Source organism: Lonchura striata, chromosome 12 (assembly GCF_046129695.1).
Source record: "Lonchura striata isolate bLonStr1 chromosome 12, bLonStr1.mat, whole genome shotgun sequence".
Taxonomy (NCBI): domain Eukaryota; kingdom Metazoa; phylum Chordata; class Aves; order Passeriformes; family Estrildidae; genus Lonchura; species Lonchura striata.
The window spans coordinates 9535511-9561394 of NC_134614.1; positions in this window are offsets into that span (position 1 = coordinate 9535511).

The following is a 25884-nucleotide window of genomic DNA, read 5'->3' on the forward strand; positions in this document are numbered from 1 at the left end:
CTTGGTAGTTGGGTAAGGCTGATGAGAGTGAAATGAAAGCAGGCAGGAAAAAGAAAGAGAATGCAATTCAATTTCAGTATTATTTTGAGCAAGACCTAAGATGCAAAGTATATTTGGCTTCATTTCCTAGCCCCACCCCCGTTTTGGGCAGCTGTTGTGTAAAAATAGATTAAAATAGCAATATTCTTTTACTGGCATTTTGCAGCTGGAATATGAAGGTCTACTCAAAATCCTCCTTGATATGCAAACATCTGACTTTTTAAACTGTTGTTTTTTAAAATTCCTTCCACTGTAGAGAGCTGCAGTCTTAAAATATTTGTACATCACTGTGGCCAGCTAATTGCAGCCAATGGTAGAGAGAAAACCTGAGTTTCCTGATAACAGAGAGAGCCAAGCTCAGTGGAAGACACGACTGAATCTCAGAGGTGTGCTTGCCTCCATTGCACTGCAAAAGGCAGAAAGGCTGCCAGCCCCCTGAGCTTGGCCATTAGATTATGAAGATTCTTGATCTTTTTAACTAATTTCTGAACTTTCCTCCATAGGAAGAAACAGAAGGGTTTACTTTAGGGTTCTATCCACCTTCTCCTAGTTGTTTCAGGGTCTTGCTGCAATTATTGCTGTTGGAGGCTTTCCCAGCTGCTGCTCACATGAGCAGTCATACAGGTGGGTATTAGAGAAGCTGTGCTTAATGCCCAAGTGGTTGCAAGATCCATAAGGCAAATTAATAAAAACATTCAGTTCGTGGAGCTGAGTGTAGCATATTCAGGGCAGTTTATAAATCACTGCAAATCAATGCAGGGAATGAGGTGAAAAGGATGATCCAAGGCAGGACCAGGAGCTGTGTACACCACTGGGTGATCAAGCCCTGATGAGCTACCGTGCCTCTAATTATGGCGTTGCTAAGACGATTGGCCAGTTCAAAACCTTTAGTCATGTTTCTAGTGATTACAGACTTAATTAGTGCATGTTAGCCCAAGTGTCCTCTATTAAAGGAGCTGTGCTCATTAAATAGGATGGTAATTACTCCAGCTGCAAAACAATTATGAAAAAATCATAACATAAAAATCCCACAGTGCCTTTGACAACTGTATCTTGGTCACTGTCCTTGCATCGTGCACGCTCATGCTGTCTATCTCTGTTCTGCCATGGTGTTCATGCTGACACCACATTTCAGCAGCCTCCCCTAGCTTGCCTCCTCCCTCCCTGTGAGGTGACTTTGGCTTGGGGTGCAGAGTTACTGGGGCTGCCCCATTCAGGCATGCCAGGACTGCCCATTGCCCAGCATGGTGCCAGGGCCAGAGCTGAGCCAGGCTGAGTTTCACAGGGGCTAGAACAGAGGCTGGGTCTGGGCATTTCCCAAAATATAAGGAAATTTCCTCCCCATTTCCACAGGAAGAAGACAAGGAAAGGCCATGTTCAGGTAGGATGCTGGACACAGTGTGACAGCACAGCTCCCCAGTGAACACTAAACCAGTGGTAAGCACTTCCAGGTGTTGATCAGGAGTCCAGCTGACTTTGCTTGGCACAGACCCTACAAACTGCTCCATTGTGGGGAGGTATCAAACACTGGGGAGAGTGCAGGGATGCTTCTGGCTATTCCTGATGGATCACATGAAGATTCCCACTCTGGGCTGCTCCCAGGGCAGCTCGGGCACTTCACCCATCCCCACTTATTCCCATGGCTCTGCAGACACCACCGAAGTGCAGCTGCAGTGTGCAGGGCTGTGCCTTGTCAGGGAGAGCAGCTTGTGGAATCCTTCCCACCCTCCTTCACCCCAGCAGCAGAGCCAGGCTGGGCTGTCTGGCAGCTCCCCAAGAGGTCCCTGCCCTGGCAGGTGCCCGTGGCTTTGTGGCGATTGTAGGGCTGTTCCCAGCCTGGGAACAGGGCAAACAGGGCTTGGCTGTGCTGTGAAGCTGAGCGGTGCCGGAGGGGAGTGAGGGCGATGGACAAATGGCAGATATACCTCGAGAGAAGGCAGAAATAACGGGACATAGAGGCACTAGAGGGAGCCTGAGCACAACAGATCTCGCTCTGGCTCCAAGTGGAGAATTAGTCCCACTCAGGGAGAAGGGGCATCACCAGCGAGTAGCAGCAAATTTCACACAGCAGTTTGCCCCTTGACCTGGCATCCTACCTGGCTGGGCCTTTTTCTTTCCCCTGACAGCTGTTATAATTTCCTTGAAAGCATAAAGAAATGATTTAATTGATGGAAAGTGCCAGTCTACCAGCAGAGAGACAGCTGGCTCTGAGCACTTGGGGTAGGAGGTGAGAAAAATCACTGGCAACTGGTGGCAATTGTCAGATGGGAGGGTTCAGGAGAAAAGGAATTCTTGCAAGGCAATGGAGAGCAGACGTGCTGATCCACAGCTGCAGATATCCCTGTGGGAAGGGGAAGTGTCACTGCACAGCCTTGCCAAATGTTCCTGGACTGATGGCAGGGACAAGGGAACAGTAGCTGAGGTTTGTGTCTCCCACTGGTGCATTCCAATTAGGAGAGCTGAGGTGCCAGAAGAGGCTGGACACCTGCATTCTTTTAATTTTGGATGTATCTGTTCCCAGTACATCTGAAAAGTGCATCTTCTTTTACAATGTTTGCAAGGGACCAAAATTTGCTTCTTACAGGATACGCAGGTTCAGCTCAGTAGAAATCAGAGAGGATGAATGAGCAGGGACCAGAAACAAATCCTCTATCACCCCTGGATGATGTTGGAGGCTTTCATTCTTCCCTCAGATCAGCCCAGACACTCCATACATATTGCACAAGTGTGTTCCTGTAAGCAGCTTCCTAGCATGAAGGCAGGAAGAAAAACCAGGCAGCAGCCTGCAATGCAGCCCTGACCTTTCTCTCCAGGACTGCCACCTCCTCCTACTCTCCCTGGAGCTGGCACTACTAACAACTGGTTTCCTCTTGTTATTTTTCCACCTCCACTCCTTCCTCCAGAGGGGAGGCTGTGCTGGTGGCCCACGTACCAGTGACTCACAGGCTGGGACCTGCGAGGAACCAGCTAAGCCCAGCCAAACTTAGAAACATCTCATTTTCCATTGCCTACACCCTGGATACTGCTTCTGCCTGGGTTAATCGCTGGAGACCTTCTCCAGCTACCTGTGGGGTTTGGGAGGACCAGCAGGAGTTGGGCTGAGATGGAGCAGCCCTTGATGTAGATAATTCCATCTTGGTCAGTGTTTATCCAGCTTGCTTATAGCTGAAACCCACGAGATGTTCTGGGCATCAAAGAAGGCTTTTCATGCTTGGGAAACATGTGAATAAGGACATCTATATAGGACTGCGTGGTTGTTCCATTTTTCTGGAAGCATTTGAATGATTTGAGGGGAGCTTAGGGCTTTAAAAGCTGATTCTCCATCTGTGTCAATCAGCCCGGTCCATCTGGCTGGATGTCCCCAAATCAAGATGACAACTGCAATCACATAACCGAGCTTGGGGCACCTGCAAGGTGGAGAAGGATGGCCTGCAAAGGTGGAAGTGCTGCCGTGGTGGGAGCTGGGAATGGGAAATAGCTGGGTGAGGAGCAGGCAGAGCAGGGAGGCGCAGCTCCGGGCACGGCGAGGAGCAGGACCTGCAGCTCCGCGAGCGGGGACAGCGCCAGGAAGGGAGCAGCCGTGCGCGCAGCCCACGCCTGCTGCTTTAACGGGATTTTCCAGAGCACTTCTTGCCCCAGTAACGGAAAAGGAAGCTCGCCTGCCGCTTCCGAAGGCTGGGGTGAACGTGTGCAGGCGACGTGACACCTGCTCAAGCCGCACTTCCCGAGAGCCCGGCTGCTCCCAGGGAGGGAGCGGAGCCGCAGGCGCGGCGTGCACCGAGCAGCTGATGGCTGCGGGGAGGAGGCGCACGGAGGCGGCTGGGAGAAACGGAGAGGGCTGACCTAAATAGATGCTCAGCTAATTTATTCATTTCTCTGCTTTATTATTTAACACAACTTCGAAACAGCTCAGGACTTCTGGTTCCTCTCGGCTCTGCTGCTGACGTTGGGGATGGGGTTATTTTTTACCTGATTTTGCTGTCTTGCTCAGCACCCCTCTCTCCCGGCAGGCAGGCCAGGCACACTATGGGAAAGCTCCAAAACAACCACTTTCTAGCCCCGAGCACAGAAAGGACTTATTCTAAGTTGTTTTGAGCTTTTGATTCACCTTCTGCTTAAGAAGCTGTTCAATTTTTTGGCCTGCTTTATGCATTGCTAATAGGGAGATTTATCTCCAACTTAGCTGGCTGAGGAGGGAATTGGTGGGTTCATACAGCACGAGGCAGCCTTCAGCCTCCACTGACATCTTCCTCCAGGCAGGCTGCCAAAGGCTGCCCCAGGCTCTGCAGCGCAGGGGCTTTCAAGGATAAACCTGGAGCCTGTCTCACTTCCAGCCAGCCTCCTCTCTCCTCAAATCCTAGCAATCCCCTGAAACACTGTCCAGGAGGAATTTAGTACTAGAAGGACACGGAGCCCCTGCTGCTGGGAGAGCTGTTCAGGTTGCAGTTCACTCCACGGGCTGCACGTGTCCTCTGCGAGCCCATGTCACGTTTTAGCACTGCTGAGCTTGAACAGCCACAAGCTGGGGGGAAAAAAATTGATGCCTGTGCAGGTTGTCTGAACCCCTGCACCATTTCTGCGCAGGCACGAGGGACACAGGCAGAGCTGCTCCATGTGAAGCTTCCCAGGGTTCAAATCATACAGCACCCAACTTGTGCCAAGCAGGGCCCTTTAATTTTTCATTACAGTTCATCACTTGATGTATGAATTTAGGCCAGTGTTGTATACAGTTACCCAGCCCCTGTTATGATTTTTAAACTGGATTATTCATCGACCTGCTTGATTCCTTTCAGATTTCTAAGCAGTAAAACGAGCCCTGATGCTGTTTAGCTTGGCAGCAGGGGCATCTCAGCTCACCCACCTTCACACTGCTGGAGAGTTTGGTGATGCTGCTGGGAGTGGGGTAGTGCAAAATAGCAGAAATGAAGCAGTTAAGGAGGCTGCAAGTTAAAGTCTTCCAAACCAGCAGGCACCGGAGGGGAACAGTTGGGCGTGGGGCTGGGAAAGTTGGTGCTGCTTCCCTGGCACAGTCAGCTCCTTCTCCTGCCTTCACTGGTTAAACTGGGGCAGTGTGAATCCTGGGCAGGGTCCTGTGATGGCAACCCACAGGGTGTGCAGCTTGGCCCATGTCAGGCTTTGATCTGGAGGGCTTTTTGGTAGTTGTTTTTAATATAAAGTGAGACTTTGGTCCAAGAGCCTTTCAAGGCCCAAAAGAATGAATGTGGAAGGGACAGAGGCAGCCCAAGTGATTTGAAGTTTCTCTTTCCCTCCCTATACCCTGGGCTGGTTTTGGTGGATGATGCTCCAGATTGCCTAATGAGGGCAGAAGGGCCCTACATCCCACACCCTCTGGAGCCTGGGGTTTCATTCCCTGTCACCCTAATTCCACAGGGCTGATTAGGATGGAGTTAAGGGTAGTTGAGTGTCACACTGGGATTTAGGATCCTTCACATGGGAACAGTTTCTGCCCTGAAAGAGGAGGGAAGATCCCTTGATGAACCAGACTGGGCAGCAGGCTTGAGGTGAGGGCTCGGTGTGGCTGCCATGGAGAGGTTTATTGGGAAGCCATGTTGACAAATGCTGTGGCTCAAAAGGAAAATTAATTTCCTCACAGAGATGGTTTGTTTGTGCAAAGTGGAGAGAGAATAAAGAAGCTGCCAAAAAAGACATTAAACCGCTGCTTACCTGCACCTCATCTGATATCATGGCTGAAACCTCTCATTTGCAGCAACGTAATCCAAGATGTTCTTTCTGCAAAGCAAAAAAAGTAGGTTATTGCTCAAGCAGAGCAGGGGAGGGATAAAGAGACAAGCAGGGCCTGATCCTGCCAGGTTCTGTGTGTTCTGCCCTCTGAGCAGGGTTAAAACCCTGCCTAGCAGCCTGATTTGGGGGTTTTGGAAAGAACTTGCACACAATCCCTTTCCAAACCTTTAGGGAAAGGCTTGCTGTGCTGCAGAGGCGGGGCAGGAAGCAGAGCATGGGGCTCCCAGCCCTGCCTTCAGTTCCTGCCTCTCTAACCCAGGGACATGGTGGCAAGAGACACAAACCAGTAATCTTTAGTACTCTTGAAGCACATCTCAAAGTCCTTCGTTGGGAGAGAATTAACGACCCTCCACAAAACTAGGCCTGCCCTTTCCCAGCCCTCCCCACTTTCTTTTGGATGCATTACCTTCTCCAGCCACTGGATCATCCCACCTTTCCCAGGCTGCAGAGATGCTGCACACAGGTTTTGCTCAGCAGCCACAAAATCCTCCTCTGCAGCACTGCGAGGATCTTGTGCTATTTCTTCTCCTGCCTTTAGATGTGCAGAAATCCACTTGGCTTTGTCTGCTGATTGATTTTAGCCGTGGTGCTGTACCAGGATCTTTTCATAAGGTTTTGCTAATTAAGAAGTCCTGTCCTCACTGAAACCACTGCTGCAAACAACTGTTGATGTGCTCCCTGCACCTTTTTGGGGTCAGTGCAGCCACCCTGTCTCTCTCTCTTGGAAGGCTGCTTCTCATCCTGGAGGGCAGTGACAGAAGGTTCCACAAACACTGTCTTTGGACATTAAAGACATAAATCAGTGGAGAAAAATGACTGACACCATCCTTTTTACATAATTCAAATGAAAACCTAATTGCACCATGGCTGCAGGGGAAGGGACTGGGATTGGCAAACAGGTTTGATGCAGAGTTCCCAGTTCCCACCAAGGAACAGTGAGGTGCAGGCTGTGCCTGGGACACCTGACTGCTTTAAATAGTGCTTGTGCCCAGCCTGTTCTGGAAATGATGCTCGGGGACACTGATTTCAGCCTGATACCAGTTGCATCCCTATGACAAAATGGGCTTTATTAGGAAAATAATATGGGCTGTGGCAACACTTCCATTAGCCCTGCTGCCATCCCACTCCCTGGCAGCTGAGTACCAGAATAACTGAGCTGGTCCACACAGGAGTGATGCACTGGGACACAGGACTGCCAGTGAAGGAGCAGCACAGCCCTCCCCTATCAGCCTCATCTCACTTGTGTTAGGGATGGCCTGATTTATGATTTGGCTTACATTAAAACACATTTCCTTCCTGAGCAGTTTTACTCAGGCTTTTCAAACACTTAATGAATCCGTATAAATCCTTAGGAAGTCTCTGGCAGGTGGACACATTCGAATATCCTTGGCACTCAGCAAATCTGATACATCCAAAGGGGATGGGGAGGACAGAGTGTCCAGCTAAGATCTGGAGGCAGGTGAACTTCAAGTATTTTTCATTAGAGCTCCAAAACTGTAGGCTTATTCAAGTGTTTTAGGATAAGACATCAAACCACGCTGACATGTAGTCAGGAAGAGGATGCAGGACAGACCTCAGGAGTCCTTAGTCTCCCCAGACACGTAGAAGATCTCTCTTTCCCCCCCACCAGTCTGCGTCATCGTGCTGCCACCCCTTCAATTGCTGCAGAATCCTGAAAAATTGTCAGCTAAAGGTTTTTCTTGCCTGCTCTGGCCACCTGAAACAACCTTCTGTTCAGATGGCAGCACTGCTTCTTAAAACAGCTCGTCCTCCTGTCATTAAATATTTAAGAGAGCAGCACAGGGAAAACCATGAGCTTTTATGGAGGCAGGATGGCACAGTGCTGGGAACCGCACAGAGCCCGATTTCAATAGTAATGAGATGGCAGCACAGCTCGGTTTTATCCTCCCATTGCTCCCCCCCAGCAGCATCCCCGGCATCGCATCCCCGTCCCGCTGCATGCGGTGCGTGGGGTGGGCTGGCCGGGCTGAGGTCCCGGCTTGCAGATGCGCTGAACGGAATCGTAATGACCTGAAACCGAGCGCTTGCCAGGGCCATGGGAGCGCGGCGGGCCCGAGCGCCGGCCGCGGCTCGTCCCTCACAGCTCCTTTGCCTCCCCACCATCACTTTCCCTGCTCTGCATTATTTTGGGGGAGTGGAGGGTGGCAGAGGGAGGGTGTCTCCTCGCTTTGCAGTTGCTGTAGCAACTGCGGTGTCTCTGGCGGCAGAGCACACGTTTCTTGCAGCCAGCCCGAGTGTGAGCTGCTGAACTGAAAGCAGATTGATTTTTTTCCCCTGCTAGAAAAAAAGCCTTCCTCTGCCCTCCCCACCCCCAGCAGCCAGAGCCCAGGAAAGCTAAGGACAGCAGCTGGGCACCAGCCCAGTGCCGACCCGCAGGGATGCTGCCGCGTCTGGCCGCTCCCGGGAAATCGTCTGCACATGAATCAAAGCCTCAGCACCTTCTTGAAACCATTCTCTGACCCCCCTCGGCTCCTTGGCAAGGACAAGCTGCCTTTCCCTAATCCAGGCTCCAAGGCAGGGTGGGGTTGCTGCAGCCATCCAGGCTCATCCCTGGGGCAATTCATACCTGAATTCATTTCCACATGAAACAGAGAATCTGCTTTGGTGGGGAGGGACCAGTCGTGATCAAAACCTTCTCAGAAGAGGAGGATCAGCATGAGCTTTGCAAAGTTACTTTCCTGGGTAATGATTTTTAAATCGTAGAGCCTTTATCACGGGCTGGATTCATTTGGTGCCCATTTCCTGCTACCTGATAAGACTTTGCCTCCTAAATCCCGTTACTCCCCCATTTCCATCACCTTTGCACATCACAAGCCCTGACCTGCCCTCCCTTCCTTTTCTCTCTGAGAAACCAGAGAAACAGAGTTCCTTGAGCCATCTCTGAGAATGTGCTGGTGCCTCTTCTCTGAACCTCAGCTCCTTGGCCATTACACTGTTTTTTTATCCCAAGGCACGTTGCTCTGGTGTCCCACCACTGTGTCAGGACCATCCTGTGGCCACTGCAGGAACCCATTTAGAGCCCATCAGCCTGGTTTGGGCTCCACTCTGTATATGTGATGTCTCTTTTTTCCTTCACCACTGACTTTATCTTTGTTTCAAATAAAGCATATCTTGCTGCCAATGCATCCACCAGTTCCCATCAGAAGGCAGCTACACAAGAGGCCAGAGCAAGCAAAGCTTGATGCTAAGGGTTCTGTGTTGCTCATCACCCATGACCCTGTTTGCATCTCCTTTGGTTTCATTTGCAGAGTTCAGCCCTGGCCTTGCACAGATGCAGAGACCTGCCTGATTTTCCAGAATGCCATAAGCTCTGATCCATCCTTTTACCACCTGTCTTTGGGCTGGCTGCCAGGGAGGGCAGGAATTTCAAGGGGGGGGGGGGGCTGTTCTTCATGAGAGGGGGAAGCAAAAAGGGAGCGAGTTAAGTTTCCCATGATCAGAATCCACCCTCTAAGCATTTCCTGGTGGGAACCAAATCTTCCTTCTGTAGGTGATCACCTGCACCACAAAATAAGAGATGAGCAATGCTCAGGCAGGGGCTGTAGTAACCTAAAATAGGTTTTTTCCACTGTAATAATTACTTAAAAGTGCCATTTCTTAGCCAGTGTTTTTGGGGCTGCAGCTGGAGCTTTATGTTCCCTGGGAAGTTTTCTTGAAGAACAGGTTGGCCACTTGGGGAATGTTTCACTGCTATTTTCAGCCTGGGACGTTTTCCTTTTTCTTCTTTTTTTTTTTTCAAAGTACAACAAAAAACCTGTCAACAAGTCACAAAAGAGTGATCTCAGTCTAAAATACGAGCCCTGGCACGGGAGGGCATTTGACTCAGAAGCCACTTCCCATCTTTGGAGACTTGAAGTATGTTCCACTTCGTCATCCTGAAGGTCTTTGGGCACTTATAAAAACAGAGTTTATTTATCCACAGTCAGAACAGCCTATCTATTATCTTGAAGGCTGAATTCAGAAAGTTTCTTCAGAAATTTATTGGTTTCATTCCTACCAGTCTGAACAGAAGTTTTCCACAAAGTCTGTCAAAATACAAATGTCTCAATTCCAATTTCCCTCGGTCTTTAGCAGGACATCACATTAATTGTATTAAAAAGCACTTTTATTAGTTACTGAGAAAGCAGGAGTCTGGCAGCTCTTCTTGACCACGAGCTATTCACTTTTGTGAAGTCTCCTTTAACAGTGCTTTGATCCAAAGCAGTGGTTTTCTCCACCAGCAAATTCAGCAGTGCCTGGAGCCAAAGGGACCAGCTCCAGGCAACGATTATTGGCTGCAGGTTTGAAGGGCTCTTACTGCTGCCTGGGCAAAGCTTTTCTGTTCCTCTGGAGGCTTCTCACATCCCCATTGTGAGAGCAAACCGAGTGGGGGAGGCACATGGTCAGCCTGAGGCCAGGGAGACCCAGGAGCATGGGCAGAAATGCAGACAGGATGGATGAGTTTCATCCCCACCTGTGACACTTTTGGGAGGGCTCAGTGAACCTTCAAACAGCTTGTAGGAGTTTTGCTTTAGTCTAATTGTGCATAACGCTGCTCCAGCCAAAACAGCCCAGCCTGGTGACATCTACAATGTGGCATCTACTTTGCAAGGGAAAGGTGGCAATGAAAAAACCCAGCAGTTCCCAGTCCTCCAAGGGGCAAGGAAATTATATTCCCCATCTGATCTCCATGGGATGCTCTGGGTTTGCTCCTGCAAACATTCAGTCATTCTGGAGTTGTGTGAGCAGCCAGAAACCCAAAATTCCCACCTGCTGCCTTGCATCAGCATCAGCTCTCCTGAATTCCCTGAGCCAACAGCAGAGCATGAGGAGTAGGATGGGCACTCAGCACACGAGCCAGCTGCAGGATCCATGCAATTCCTGGGATAAAAGCACCAATGTGAGATACAGCTGGGCCATTAGCATTAAAGGAAAAACTCAGCTCTGCTGTCCCATTCTAAACAAGGTGACAGACATTAAGTGTCATCGAATGAGGCTGGACTTTACCTCATAGCACTTTTTTGAGCATCTCCAATGCCACTCCAAACTGAGTCCCTGCTTACACTTCAGCTCTAGAAAATACTTCAAGGAGTTCCGACACACACACATTCAATCCCCATGGGGAAGAAGGCAGTGCTCTGATAATTGAGACATTAATGCTGAAAGACTGAGCAGGATTCCCTTGGTTGTCACAGCTTGGCTGCTGGGAGCTTAGAAAAGAAAATAAATAAATTTGGACTTTGTTGAAATAGCCAGTGGACTGAAACCTGGGGATTCCTGAAAACAGCTTTGCTGGAAAGGAGCATGTGTAGAGGTTTGGGGGATCCCTCCCATGGTTGTGTAAATATCTCAGCACTGACATTGCAAGTTGAAAATGTTGTCAGGGCTGGCAGAATTGCACCCATCTGACTGCACCAGGACCTCCAAAAACACTCCCACACTGTCATCTTCCAGCCAGGCATGTGCAGATGTTCCCTGCAGAAGGATGGCTGGGACAGGCACAGGTGAGAGCCCAAGATCTGTTTGGAGCAGAGAAGTCCCTGCAGAAATAGTTTGTTGGATGCTCAGGTATCTGTGAAGGGATCAGTTGGTCAGCAGAAACCCAGAGAGAGAAGATTTCAGACAGGAGGAAAAGCTGTGCCACCCAAAAAGAGCCCAGCTCTTATCACAATCCTCTGTGATCCAACACTGGTTTAGCACAAATTTACTAGGAAAAATAAATGCTCTTAGGTTTAAGGATGGGTATCTGAAAAATAAATCTTACAGCTCCTGCCCCTGTAGAGCAGCTGAAGACATTTTGATCAGAAAAATGCCTTCTCAGCCTCTCTTGCTTTTCCTGGAGGGCCTGGTGGCCTCTTACCTACAAGAGTGCAAAGGATCCAGCATCAGGAATGGCCTTCATTCATCACAGACACTTAATCTTTTCCTTTTATTTTAGTTCTCCACCCAGAATTTTAAACCACAGATGTGTCAATTAAGGGCTGAGCAAGGTCTGGTCACAGCTTCTTCATGGGACAGCTGCTGCACCAGAGACCAAGTACCAGTGCCAACATGTGCTGGAGGGACCTCATTGTCTATAATTTAGCCCAGTTTTTCTTTCAAGCACTGGCTCAATCATAATTTCTAGAAGCCAGAAATCATGGTGCCAGAAAAAATGGTGCAATTCATTGAGTGTCTGATGTTCTGACACGTGCTGGTTTTACACCTGTATGATCCAATGGCCTCAAGAGAACCAGCCCTGACTTCTCCTGGCTCGATGGAGAGGAGAATCTGGCATTTCCATTATTTATCCCATGGACACAGCCCCATCCAGCCTGACAAACAGCCCTGTCACATGTCTTTTGCACAGCAGGGGAGAGCCTCAATTACACAGGGTGGCCACACATGGGCCACCAGCTTTGCTGTTTACAGGAAGCACCAGCACAGAGCATGGAATTAGAAAGACCACAAGGAAGTGAGGGATTATTTACTGGAGATTAAAGGACATGGAAAAACCACAGGACAAATCAGTGGGGCCTAAGCAATGGTAGCTGCTATTTCAGTCTTCCAGCTGCTGGCATTCATACTGGTCATACTGTGATGGGAGAGCTGGGGAGGAATTAAGGACAAGAGGCTGCTCTGCTTTTGGACACCAAAGAATAGGTCCCCAACCTGCTGAAAGGACAGATTTCTTGTTCATTCCTGAACCATTCCTGTGTGTCTTTCTCCTCCCCAGGTGTGATTCCTACTTGTGGACTGCCCCTCCAGGCCGGAGCAGACCTGGCTGTCAGCAAAGCAACTGGGATGTGCCCATGAGTTAGGCCCAGATGAGTCAAGATAAAATATCTCCTCAGACTTGGAAAGTCCCACTGCCCATGGGTTCATCTAATTTTTGCTGAGATCTGCTTTTCAGCTATGTCTGGCCAGCAGAATTTAAATGTTGCTTATGAGCTCGGACATTTGGACTGTAACTGGGCCCAGTCTCATGTCAGTGTGTGCCCACCTCTTTCTGCAGCTGTAGATATACAACTGCTGTCCCTGGGGCTCTCCAGGGTGGTCACATGCTCAACCACATTTTCCCTGAAAATCCTGCAAGATTTTCCCAATGCTTGGCTATACTTCCTAAAGCACTGTGCTCCTGGCAGGTAAAGCTGTTTACAGCAGTTCTGCTGCCCTTGTCCCACAGCCATGCTGGCAATATGGCTGTCACTGGTGTCCTGAAACCAGTTTTGGGATAGCATCCAAACTCCTCCACCAAGCCCCCTCTCAGGGAGTCAGGTGAGTCTTTGGCTGCCTCTCTTTTCAAAGACACAAATATCACTTTATCATCTCCTCCCCAGCTTTTGCTATACCTCAATGCCACACCACAACAGGCCACCACTAGGTGCCAAGTGACATCCCCCATCCATCCCCACACTGATACAGACTGAGCTTCCACCACCACCAGAGCAGCATCTCCAGCAGCCCTGGTGCCCCTTGTGCTCAGCGTGGGGCAGTGATTCAGCTCTGACTCAGTGGGAAGGTGGCCACTACTCCCTGCACTGTCCATGGTGGAAAATACAGAGCTAAGCAAAGGCAGCAGGGAGGGAGGGACGGAGGCTCCCTTGGTGAGGAGGAGCCCACAAAAGGCTCCCACTGACATTTCCCTTTCTCTGCATCCATGTGGCTGAGGGAACACAAAGGGCATTGCCCTCATGTTTGACCAGAGCAGTGCTTGGCTGCTGGTGCCATGCCATGGACTCCACCTCAAAAGCTAAGAGCTCAGTAGATTTTTCTTACAACAGGGAAAGGAGAGCATGAATGAACTTATTTCACAACCTCAGAGGAATACCCAGTCATTGCTAGCTTGACATAGGCTGCAAAAAGTGATGGCTAAGAAAATAAAGCCTTATTCTTTCCTGAATGTGTTGGCTGAAAAATAAAACTCTTCCACGGGCCAGCAGCAGCGTTTCCATCAGCTACATGGCTGATCCACAACACAGTGACTTCCAGAGCAGGACCTGACCTGCTGCACATAATGAAAGGAAATTGAAGAACTGAGTTTACATAATTCTTAAAGGGTCTTGAGGCACATTGTGCACTGAGCCTGCCCTACCCCACACAGGTGTCCTCAGCAGCATGTCCCATCCTGGGCTCGCAGCAGTTGGAGGGAAAACAATGCCATCTCCAGTGAACATAGCATAAAATCTCTCCAGAATATTTCCTTCTCCCTGGTCTCTGCATATAGAAAACCTTGCCACAAGGTCAGTCCCAGGTGAGGCTCAGTCACCTGCAATGAGCATCTCAGAGCCTCCATGACACTGAGGGTGACAACCTCTGCCTCAGAGAACCTGCACTGCCAATAAATTGGTTCAATGGCACTTTCTCCCCTCAGAAATGAGGACTAAGAGCCAGGACATGCAGAGAAAATAACCATGCCACAAATGCTCAATTAATTAACTCAATTAATTTTTACCAGGGCCTCTTGGGTCATTCATTGTAGCTGTCTGTGCTGGGAGAGCCGGGCGCCGTCGCCTGCTGCAGCCGTGTCTGAAGCAGTAATGTGGCTCTGGAGATGTATTCCTCTCCACTCACCATATAACTCTTCTGCCACCAATCCACATAATTTTCTCTTATTATTGAAGTGGTAAAGTCAGCTTCAGGAACTCAGAGTCTGGTAGCAGGGATTCACACTTTGGAGTCTGCAGCTGTCTTGTGCAGTTCAGTGACATTTGAAGGTAAAGAAAAAAACACCACATTAATAATTCCAATTCCCTCCTCAAAAATTTCACCCAAACAAACTTCCCACCCAAACCAGTGTTTTTTAGACTGCTTTTTAGTGACTGGTTTAGAAGGCAGGAAGTGCTAGTAAATGCACTCCCCTGTCACAGCTGCAATTCCGCTTTCAAACACATCTGACTTCTGAGACTGGCTTGGATTTTTGTGGCTCATGTTATTTTTCCTCCTTTATTTAGCATTCAAAATGGCTGCAAGTAGGAGTTAAACCAGAGCCCAGTGATGCCAAGTCATTTCTCCCCTCCATCCTTCTGGCCTGTTATCCAGGGTTCCCAGAGCAGCCGTGGGCAGGGCAGAGGTGGCTGGGATCATGCTGGGGACTGTTTCCTCCATATCCTCGTGTGCATTGCTGGGTGTGTGTGTGGATTTCTCTTTTGGTGTTCCTGAGGTCAGGGTGATCCCAAGAGAGATCCAAAAGAGATCTTTGCTTCCCTTGCCCGAACGCAGTTAAATGAGGAGTGTTGGAATGCTTCCAATTGTGTTTTCAAGGTTGTTTATTTCTTCTCTTATCCATAATATTTTCTCTCTGACCTGCCATGGTCCGCCTGGTAAAGAAGCCACAGCAGTCTGGCCTCGAGTCCTGGGCAGCTCCCACATTATATACCCAAACCTACATGTACCATGTTTACAGTTCCCATACCAATACCTAAGATCTATGTTGGACAGTGTGTCCCTACCTTAAACCAATAGAAAAGTGTCACTATCACAGCAACACATGGAGGACAAGAAGAACAAGAAGAAGGTCAGGACATGCCCAAATCCTTCCATCTTGTCCCCCTTGAGCCCCATTCTAAAAATCCCAATATTCTACTTTTCCATCCTGTGTTAGTTCAAATCTCACACTACCCTTGTGGCTTGTAATTCGTCATCCAGAGTTGACAGATTTCCATGGGCTAAAATTGAAGCCACATATGTTTTTGACTTCTTGCCAGGGTCTCTGAGACCCCTGCCAGGGTCTCGAGACAACCAGGGCAGCCAGAGGGATGTCCTGGACTCGGGCAGGTGTGCCACATTAGGGAACAAACAGTGACTTTCTTTTGAGGTGTGTAAAATCAGGAGAGCAGCTCCCTCACTGGCACCAGCAGAGAGCAGAACGGGTCCCAGGCAATGTTAGCAGCTGTGGCTGCAGCCCACTGGCTGTTGGAGAAGAGATGCCCCGTGGAGAGGGTGAGATCTCATCCTTTGCTGCTACACACCCACCCATGCCTGGGCACTGCCCTTCCCAGCAAAACCACCAGCAGCCTCTTCAGGGGATGAATGAGCCAACAAATTACAGGGAAGGACAAAAACGGGATTTCACTTTAACTTGCAACCTTTTTTTTTTTTTTTTTTTTTTTTCTTGTGGACCTATGAAATGGCCAGAGTTTTTCAGGTGTGTTCCACAACCCAGCAAGAGCCTCTTCCCGTGCTGGTCCAGCCTTCATCAGCCAGGGGAGAGGAGAGGGCCAGAGCAGGGGATGTTTCCTGATCCGGGATTTTGTGGATTCCCCTGCCCCGAGCAGTGGGAGTTGCATGATGTGGAGGCACAGGCAGGGGACTGGCTTGGTGACAGCAAGTCTGCTCAGTCACAGCTCAAATGGCTTAATAGAAACTGGATCCAACAGGTCCAGCCTTGTGGGTTTTGATTTAAACTGCAGTTGTAAGGTGTGATTAGAGGCGGGGGATGCTGTGCCAAGAACTAAGATGTGAAGCAAAAAACATATATTAAGAAAATAAAGTCCTTCAGTCTTCCCCTAAACGATGTTTTTCAATCGTTAACCCTTTGTCTACCACTGCCAGATACCCAAGGAAATCCTGGGCTGTCTGACACCTTTGGCTCTGCTGCTTAAATCTCCAGAGGTCTGTTAGCACTGCAGAGGAGTTTGACCACTGAGGTTCTGACACTGATGGGTTTGCTATTAATAATAACCACAGCAGGGAACAACTTAGTCTTTCCTGCCACTGTGCCTGAGAGCCAAGGAAGTCTGTGCCCTCCCTGCATCCCTCACACTGCCCAGCCAGGGCTGGAGCAGGGGCTGTGTTTGGCTGCCTTCTTCTTGGGTAAGTCCTATGCAGTGTAGAAGGGAGCAGTGCTTTTCTGGATGGTCTTGTAACTGTCGGGAAACAGTTAAATCTGGTCTTTTTTTTCTGTCTAAAACTAGTTGCTCAAAACCTCAATAGTTAATTTGGCAACTGGAGACCTTTGGAGATGTTAATACAGCTCAAATCTTCAGCCCATATGGATAAAATAGTAATTCAATAAAATTGCTGGTTCTTTATCTTCATGTGGCATCATCACAAAGTTAATTTCAAGCTTTCCAGTAAGCTGTAATGTATCTTTTAACCTAAGAGCTCTTTTGCATGACACTGAAATAGGTCCCAGTCTATATACATCAGCTGCCAATACAAATGTATGGTTCAGCAATAGTAAAGAGGATATAAAAGACTCCCACGTTACAAATGTAGGAGGCAGAGGATATTTTAGCGTGGCAGTGGTTACACTTTTGGCAGCTTTGCTATAAGAAACTTTGTTTTCAGAGCCTTAAAATATTCCCTGTGCAGTGCAGACTGACATATTTGCTTTCAACAGAGCTATCTCAGGGGCCAGGGCTGGTGAACGGAGCTCAAGGATGTGGGGGAATGCAAAGAAGATGGAATTAATATCAACCTATGTTTAAACAGGGTATTTCCTTACAAAATGCAAATATTTACAAATGCCATCAGATCCTGATAGGATTATTTCCATGAATACAGATGGGCACTCAGGAGGTACCTGCAGGCACCGTGCCCAGCCCTGGGGCTTCTTCAGGAGCTGGGGGCAAGGCAAAGAAGCTGAGCAGGCAGGCCAGGAGCCAAAAATATGAGGGCAAAGAGATGTAAGACAACAATCTTATGTAGGAGAAGTCTCTGGAGACTTCCACTATCTTCCATCTGCTGGAGATCTCCTCAAGTTCACTGCCAAGGTGCCACTGCTGGGTGCTGGTCTGGACCTGAGATGTTACTGCCTCAAAGCAGAGGGAGCCCATCCACAGCTGGCAGGTGGATGTTGGCTTCCACGTGTCTCCCAAGTCATCCTGGAATCTCATGATCCACTAAGGCACTGTGTTACCTCTGGAGAAAATCAGTCCTGCCTTGGTGCACTCTGAAATGGTCAGAGTAGCTGTGAAACCTTGATCCAGGCAGTGTTTAGAGCAGAAAAGGGGAACTTGTCTCACATGGCTGATGGGGAAAGATGCAGCAGGGACAGCAGCAGAGCCACAGTTTTGCCTGCACTCTGCCTCCCCATGAGGCAAGGCTGAGCTGTCCTCCAGACCCCAAATGCTGAGGGCCACACACCATGTCCCTTGGCTCTGGCAACTCAGACCAATAAGGGAGAACACCAGGAAGATTTTTTTGAAATTTGAGGACAGATGTCCAGACCCTTAGAGACTACTGAACCAGAGGCAGAGCAGAGGAGCAGGAGGGAGGTGGCTTTCTACTGTGTCCTGACTCCCAAATGACATTTGCCAGGGTCCAACCTGTGGAAGGACAGGAGTGGAATCTTTGTGTCCTTTCTGATCAGTTTGAGCCATCAATTTCTTGCAGAAGGGAGTATCTGAGAATTCAGATGGGCCAAAATTGAATAGCAAAGTAAGTGTGAAGCCATGCTCTGTTCAAGAAAATACTGGGAAATGGGCAAATGTTGACCTGGCCCAGGGTGTGAGCTGAGCACCAAACCTGAGAGAGCTCTGGATCCAGCAGAACTGCTCTGTGTCAGGTGCAGGCCAGACAAGCTTAAAAGTGGAGTAAATAACTGAACAATGTCCTTTCAAAATGTTCTCTGCACACATACAACTCTAGAAATTTAACCCTGTTTGTTAGAGTTTCTAAGCCAGCAAGAAAAAACACTTCTTATCATCAAGCCTCCTTTGAAAAGCTCATTGCTGCTTGTGCTGAACCTGGATGGGGTCTTGGCACAGAGGATTTGGAGACCATGTGATGGCATTATAGTTTCATGCTAATCTGTCCTCATGGTGTGCTATTAAAAATAAATAAAAACCATGGCTTCCTAATCCACAGGTTACTAACTGTGGGAAAAATGCATGTGTCACTGCCTTAGCAAGGGATTAAAAGTGTCACACTTTTGTGTTTATTTATTACAAAGTGAATGTATAAACACATTGTTACTAACCTGAGTGCCTGTATTGCAAAACCCATGCAGCTGCTCCTGCAGGACCAAACCCTCACATCTTCAGCAGAAATGCTGTGCTAAGCCCTGCTGCAGCTGTGGGGGCTGCACGAGGGATCACCCAACCCCTTTGTGCATGGACAGCTTGGGGGATTTGGCAGTGCCTCACTAATAAATGTTCTTGCCAGTGGCAAGTTTGTTGGGATTCCTAGGAAGTAGAAGAGAAAGAAAGAAGTTGTTTTGATAGTAGATCAGATATCAAAGAAATGAAAATAACCAGGTACTTTTTCAACTGCAGGCTGAGCCCTCTGCCATGAATCCAGGTGTTCCTGCCTGGGGTGAAACTCCCCCCAGTTCAAAGAGGCAGCACGACAGCACTGGGGCTCTGATCTGCACAGATGCATGAGGCCCAGAACAAGGTCTTGATTGCAGACTTCAGAGAAGTATTTTCATTGCATTTTGCCTCTCCAACCAGCCAGGTGAGGCACTTCCCAAGGAGGAATAATCCTGCCCAGACCAAGGAACAGTTTCCTCCTCTTTTCTGCTTCACGGGATGAGGAAATAAATGGCCTCATAGATGAGCAATGAGCCAGACAGCGAGTGTCTTCCACCAGACTGCAAGTCCTCCTGCAGGGACACTCCTGTGCTCTGCACACACAGAGCAGTGGGGTCCTTGGAGGGAGGATGCATTGGCCAACATTTTGTCAACCAGCAAATAAAGATGAATTAGTCCTGGGAAAAAACCTAACCCAGTGTGTGCTCCACTGAACAATCTTTCCTTTGAATACTGAGAAGATGCCTGGGTTCAGCCTCTGCTGCTCCTTCTGTCCCAGCATACAGTGAGGCACCAGTCACCTACTCCTAATTAACTGGATGGGTAACTCAGCAGCACAAATCACCTCAAGTTACCTTGGCCATGGAACACAGCAGATCCTTCCACAATGAAACAGCATGGCAGGAATTATCCCAATCCATAATTGCTCTGAGCAGACAATAAACCAGCTTGTGCTGGTGGAAGTAGCCACTCGGAGGTAATAACCCAGTGAGTAACAATAATGGCAGCAGATACTTGATAAAAAGCAGGGAACAAAAGAGAAAGCTTTCTCTATTATACAGAGAGCGGATGTTTTCTGTTTGCTTCCTTCATCTCAGAAATGCACTTGGCTCTTTGGAGAGTACAGCTCACCCGCACTCACAGCAAGAGGGGGCTGGGGCTGGGGGAGGAAGGGGTCGTTCTTCACTGCTGAGATCATGAATAGGAAAATTTGTTTTCTTCTTTTAATCTTTCTTGGATTTCTACCCAGCTGGTACCCAAGCATTTTCTTTTCTTTCCTTTTCTTCAAGAGAAATGTTTGCATATCAGTGGGGGGAAAAATGCAAGCCTGTTTCTGGTTAAAAAAGGGCATTGAGGTACAGACGTGCCTGTTCCCCCCATCCACACCCTGTGAGTGCTCAACACTGGGCAACAGGAGAGTTGAGCCATGATTATCTGAGGAAAATTCCTAAAACCAGGAGCTTGCCTGTGCCTGGTGCAGGTGCCTGCTGTTCCTGCTTCTCCTCCTGCACGTGGCTGTGACCTCTTGTTGCCCAAGCTGCTCACACTGGGGGTCTGGCTGCTTGCCCTGTATCTGCTGGCCCACAGCTCTGCTGCCCTGGTCTAAGCCCAGAGCTCATGCAGGGGCTATTACCCACCTGCCCCTGATGAATTGGTCTCTGAGAGCAGGACATGGGGCAGAGGAAAAAAGAAGTCACCCCATGCTCCTCAAGTGCCACAAAGGCAGCGGCATGGCGGGAGCAGGTGGGCAGTGACTCAGCCCCGAGGATGTTTGTGCTTGTGCCTCTGGCCCTGCACCAAGTGCTTGGCACCAGCTCTCCAGTGATGCCCATTCCATGCTGGGCTCCCTCCTGCATCCCCAGCCGTGCCCCCTGCCCCCAAGCCACCCCCTGCCCCCAGGAGGGCTGCCAGGGCACGGGTGTCAGTGCCACAACAACCCCCATGGAGAGGACAGGAGGTGGGTGGCATGGAAATCACACCAAGGTGTGGAAGATGGAACAGCAAAACCCAGGGGACATTGTGGGGGGTTTAGAGAGCCAAGTGCCAGCTGGGCACTGCTCTGCTCCAGCCACCCCGAGCTGTGCCCTGCAGCATCACTAAGCCTGCAGCCAGCCATCTGCAGCACAGAGCACCAGGGGACGGCTCTGCAGGCTGCAGGGGCTAAGCACTGCTCATTAAAGTGCCGGGGAAATGTGAATGAAGCAGATGAATGGAAGAAGAAATGAATGAAGGAGGGGAGAGGAAGTGAATGAATATTGCATTGACTTGGTGCCTTTCATCCCAGGATGGCAGAGCTGTGCAGCACAGCTGATGGGCAGGCACCGTGTCGGTGCTCCCTGGAGAAACCCCCGGTCAAAACAAATCAGATTATTTCCTGTTGACAGAGCCCTTCAGGGAAAGGCAAACAGGGAGATGTGGCATATGGATTCGTATTACTTGAAGCACGAGGTTTTCCCCAAACAAAATCCCTCCAACTCCCCCTTAATCGATGTGACAGATCATTACTTTCCGAGCTGCTCTCATTCTTGTTATTCCAGACACCGGGTGATTTCCATGGCAACAGCATCCCAGCCACCCCAGGCCTTGTCCTAACCTCTGTCATCTGCTGTCGAGTCACACCAGTGCATAACCTGCAGAGAGGAGCAGCAGGGCCACAAAGGTGCCTTTTGCACCCTCTGCAGCCCTTCCCTGTAAGCCCCAGGGAACCTCTTGCAGCCAAGTGCCACACAGGGCTTGCAGGCAGCTGTGGAGGAGCATGTGGAAATGAAAAAAAAAAATTTCTGGAGGTTTTATTGTGCTGTTTTAGAACACAATCAGCTGAACTGACTGGCGAATCTGGCTGAAACTGGGATCCAGGATGGTTTGAATGGGGATAATGGGAAGGAGCTGAAAGATGCTGTTGCTCCCTTGTTAATGCAAAGCAGGGTAGGGACCAAACCTGGGTGCTTTGGAGAGCAAAGAGAATCCACCTTTACTTCTGGTTTGGTGGAGAAAATGTGCTCTCTTATTCTCCACCTTCTGAAGGAAAACCAGTCAGGGATGTGATCCTGCAGCACCACAAGCAGCACACCCTGCCCAAAGGAGCATCCAGCCCCACTGGAACGTGGTGCCACTGATCCCCCCTCAAGGCCAGTGTGTCCCCACATGGCTGCATGGCACTGGGATGCTGTCACCCCCCAGCATCATGTAGGTGCTCCTCTGGCAATTCACAGCTGCTCACAGCTGCGACATTTTACAGGTGGTTAGTGGAGTATTTGAGGCCGGATGCAAAGCTCAGGAATCATCTGTGGGCTTTGGGTAGTTTTTGGAGTGGACCTGAAGAGCACAAAGGCTGCTGTGCTGTGCTGAATGAGCCAGTGCTGAGCCCTGCTCACACAGGAGCTGCCTCTGCTGCTGAGGGAGCTGCAGCAGCTGGTTTGGTTTTGCCTCTTTCACTTACCCTGCTCCTCCCAGTAAACAGTTTCCCCTCTGAAAGGCCAGTGAGGATTGATGGTGGCTGAGTGCCACTGCAGGGCCTGGCATTGGGCTGTCATAGAGCACGCAGGGGCAGTCGGTCACATCACCTTTGTGATTCAGGGTTTGCCCCAACACAACAGGGTGTTTTCCTGCCAGTGGTTTGCTGCCCTGCCTCTGCATCAGCCTGCATCTCATACAAGCAGTGTTGAATTTTGTGGTAACCCTGCAGAGTTATTGCTCTATAACAAACACAATTGCTGCTCTAGACCCAGCTCACTACTTAGCTCCAAATGCAGAGCCATGGGCCTGCTTCCCCATCTTCCCACAAGGAGTCTGGCCACTGGGTTTGGTAGTTGCAGTACTGGACCCAGATGAGAGAATCTATTTGCAGACTGGGCCAGCAGCTTCCTTGAGCAAGGCTGCCTGCTCAGAAACTCACTGCTGGAGTTTTTACAGTTGCATTCAATCAATCCTTTGTTTACCTTCCCTCCACAGATGGCCAAAGAGATGTTCTGTCCTGCCACAGCCTGAGCTAAGTTGCTTTACCTGACTGTTAATGGCCTCGGCTCAGAGGTCAAAGGCTCTTGGTTGAATTCTGGACCAGTTCCTTGGCCTTGCATGGTGAAGCATCCATGGATTTGGAGCGTCCATGTTCACAGCACAGTAATTTCTCCAAGTACTTCAACACAAACTGCTCCACAGAGGACCCCAGCCAGAGCTGGGACATCTTTGATGATTGTGGGTCTGAGAAGGGACACAGCTTTAGGAAGGGAAGGGAGTAAATTTCTGTTATGCCATCACCTACCCTTCGGGAACTGTTCACACTGATGCAGGGCTTAGCACTGAACCTAAATAGATTCAGGTAACTTAATAAAAACCAAGGGTCTAAAATACATATAATGGCAAAGCCTGGATTAAACAAGCTATCAATATCCTCTTTATAATTAAAATAGAGGAAAGACCTGTAACTCCTCAGTTTTACTGGGAGTATGGTGGTATGGCCCTTGCTGGGAACAATGGCTACAAATAACCCAGGCCAGGGGATAACTGCTTTTCCAGCTCTGCACAAGGACGGGTGAGCCTGGTGCCACTCAGCCAGGAGAGCTTTCCAGAACAGGGCCAGCTGCAGGAAACACTGGGTGATGTTCTGGGGCTGCGTGGGCAGGACCAGAGCAGAGCTGCTCCTTTTCAGCTTAACCTCCCCAGAGCGCTCAGGCAGAGCCAGCCCAGGCTGTGTGGAGCTGGAGCACTGCTCCCTCCACCCACACAGACACCGTTTGGGAGAGAGGAAGAGGAAAAAAAATCAGAAGGCAAATTGAGAGTTACCTCCGTGTTTTCTTTGCCTGCCACCCCCATCACTCCCCTTCAGCCCAATCATTCTCTTCCTCTTCAATCGAGGCCAATTTGCAAGAGGAGCAGCTCCCAGTGCCTGAGTGCAAAAGCCTTTAATTACTGTCATCTGGGAAGCTGTGCCAGGCTCCCCTCCAGGGCCTTTTCATACTTTTTGGAAGACACTGCTCCAGGACTTGACGCCCCCAAGATGCCATTTGTCAGGCTTTATTTAAAAGGAGCACTCTTTGCCTTTTGGGAGAAAGTTCCTGTCAATCCACATGCTGCATGAACATGGCAATCACATCTGGGCAGTGGCTGGTTCTGGCTGCCCCATGGGGTATCAGGCTGGCAGCAGCCCCTGCATGTGGCAGTCACGACATCCAAACCCTGAGAACTGCACTGCTCTGTCCCTTTGCTGCCTCTCCTCCTGTTTCTTGACTGAGGATGTGGACAAGGCTGTAAATGGGGTCAGACAGGGACAAGGAAAATTTGGGGAGACCTGGCAATTGTTAAATGAAGTGCCCCAAAGCATTGTCTCCCAGGAGTTCCCAAACCTGCATCTCTGGGAGCACTCTCCCAGCTGGAACACACATACCCTCCTGCACAGAATGGGTTTTGGTGTCAGCCAGGGCTTTGTGTTTTATCCTGCACAGGGAAACAGGAATGCAGAACCTCCATAAACCAACCTGGCAGACCCAGCAAGCAGGGAGAGGAACCTCCTTTCCCCTGCCTGCCCCACCAGCTGCAGGCAGGACTCGAGGCTGGATGGCCCTTGGGGTGAGACAGGATGAGTTGCCTTAAACATAAACATAGCCTGAGCTGAGACCTGGGACTCTGCCCACACAGTGACCTTGCAGCTTGGGCTCAGCATACCCTGAAATGCATGGGAAGGGATGCCAGAAGGTTTCTAGATGTTCAAGACCAGCACTCATGGGACATACTCCGTGAATTGCGCCCACCAGAGCTATCCTTCTAATATTTCATCTTTGGAGCATCACCTGTGGCAGAGAAAAGCTGCAGAGGAGGATTTCAGGAGAGCCTCTGCCAGTGGGTGGCACTGCAAAACCAGCAGTATGGAAGGAGCAGCAGTGCAAGGGCCTGGGGTGGAACAGCAGCGCAGACACTGCACTCAGGCTGCTGCACTTCTCCCGTGGATTGGGTATGGGCAGCGTGGGGACGCTGCAGCCTGGCTGGTGGGAGCAGGGAAGCTGCTGGGGGGGAGAGGAACACGCACAGGGGCATCACCAAGGGATTCAAGGTGCTGCGGTGGTGTGGGGTCAGCCCAGCCAGCAGGAGGACAGATCCACATCCACATCCACATGGGACAGAGCCAATTCATGTCCATGTGGATAACCTCCTCAAAGGTAGGAGCAGCTCCTCAGCTTCCCCTGCCCTCCTACTGTAGTGTTCTGTCCACAGCTAAAAGTCATGTAGTAGATCACCCTAAAATGTAAGGTGTCACCCAAAAATGTGAGGTCTCACCCCTAGGAGGTGGCCAGGCTCCTGTCCAAGCCTGTAGCCCCAGTGAAGAACATGGTGTGGTGGGTGTGAGAGCTTTTGGACCATTTTGCCTGCAGGCACAGGACCCCTGGAAGCACCATGGCCACCAAAGATGTGCATGACCCAGGGGGCTGGGAGCCCCGAGGGAAAGTGTGCTGCATCACCTGCATCACCTTCTGGCCAAGTGGGAGCTCAGGATCCAGAGGCAGCTGGGTAAACCTTGAGAGTGCTAAAACAGGCTCTACACCAGAGACTGGCCTGGTCTGAGGGTCCATGTTAAAGATTCAGAGTTCTGCTCCAGTTTCAAAATGGTCCTGCTCCTTGCACCCCTCCTGATGCAGAATTTACCCCTGATTGCCCCTCATCCACACCTGATATCCCATCTCTGGGACCAGTTAATTGCCAGTAGATCTCCAGTTAGATTTCATATCCCTATCCAGCTAAAAATGCTCTGAGGTGTCCAAAGCAGTAAATCCTGTTCTTCTTCCTTTCATGAATAGATAAAAACAAAGGAGCATTTTCTTCCTTTCCCCCATGATGTCCCAGCAGTAGCTGAGAGGATGAGTGGGCTTATGTCGCCCCAGTCTGACTCCAGGACCATGAGGCCTCATGCTGGGAGTGGAAATCTTTGAAGAGCAACTCAGAAGGATGGGCAGGGAGCCATGACAGAAAAACCTGTGTTGTGCAGAGGGAATCTGGCTCTGAAGGGCTGTACTGTCTGCCTGGCGGGGGCAGCCACCTCTGCTTATGTGTATTTTCTCTGGTAGGAGCAAAGGCTTCATGCAGCAGGTTGTGGACTAGCAGGAGACACGAGTGCCCCCCCAAGAGGAGGATGCCC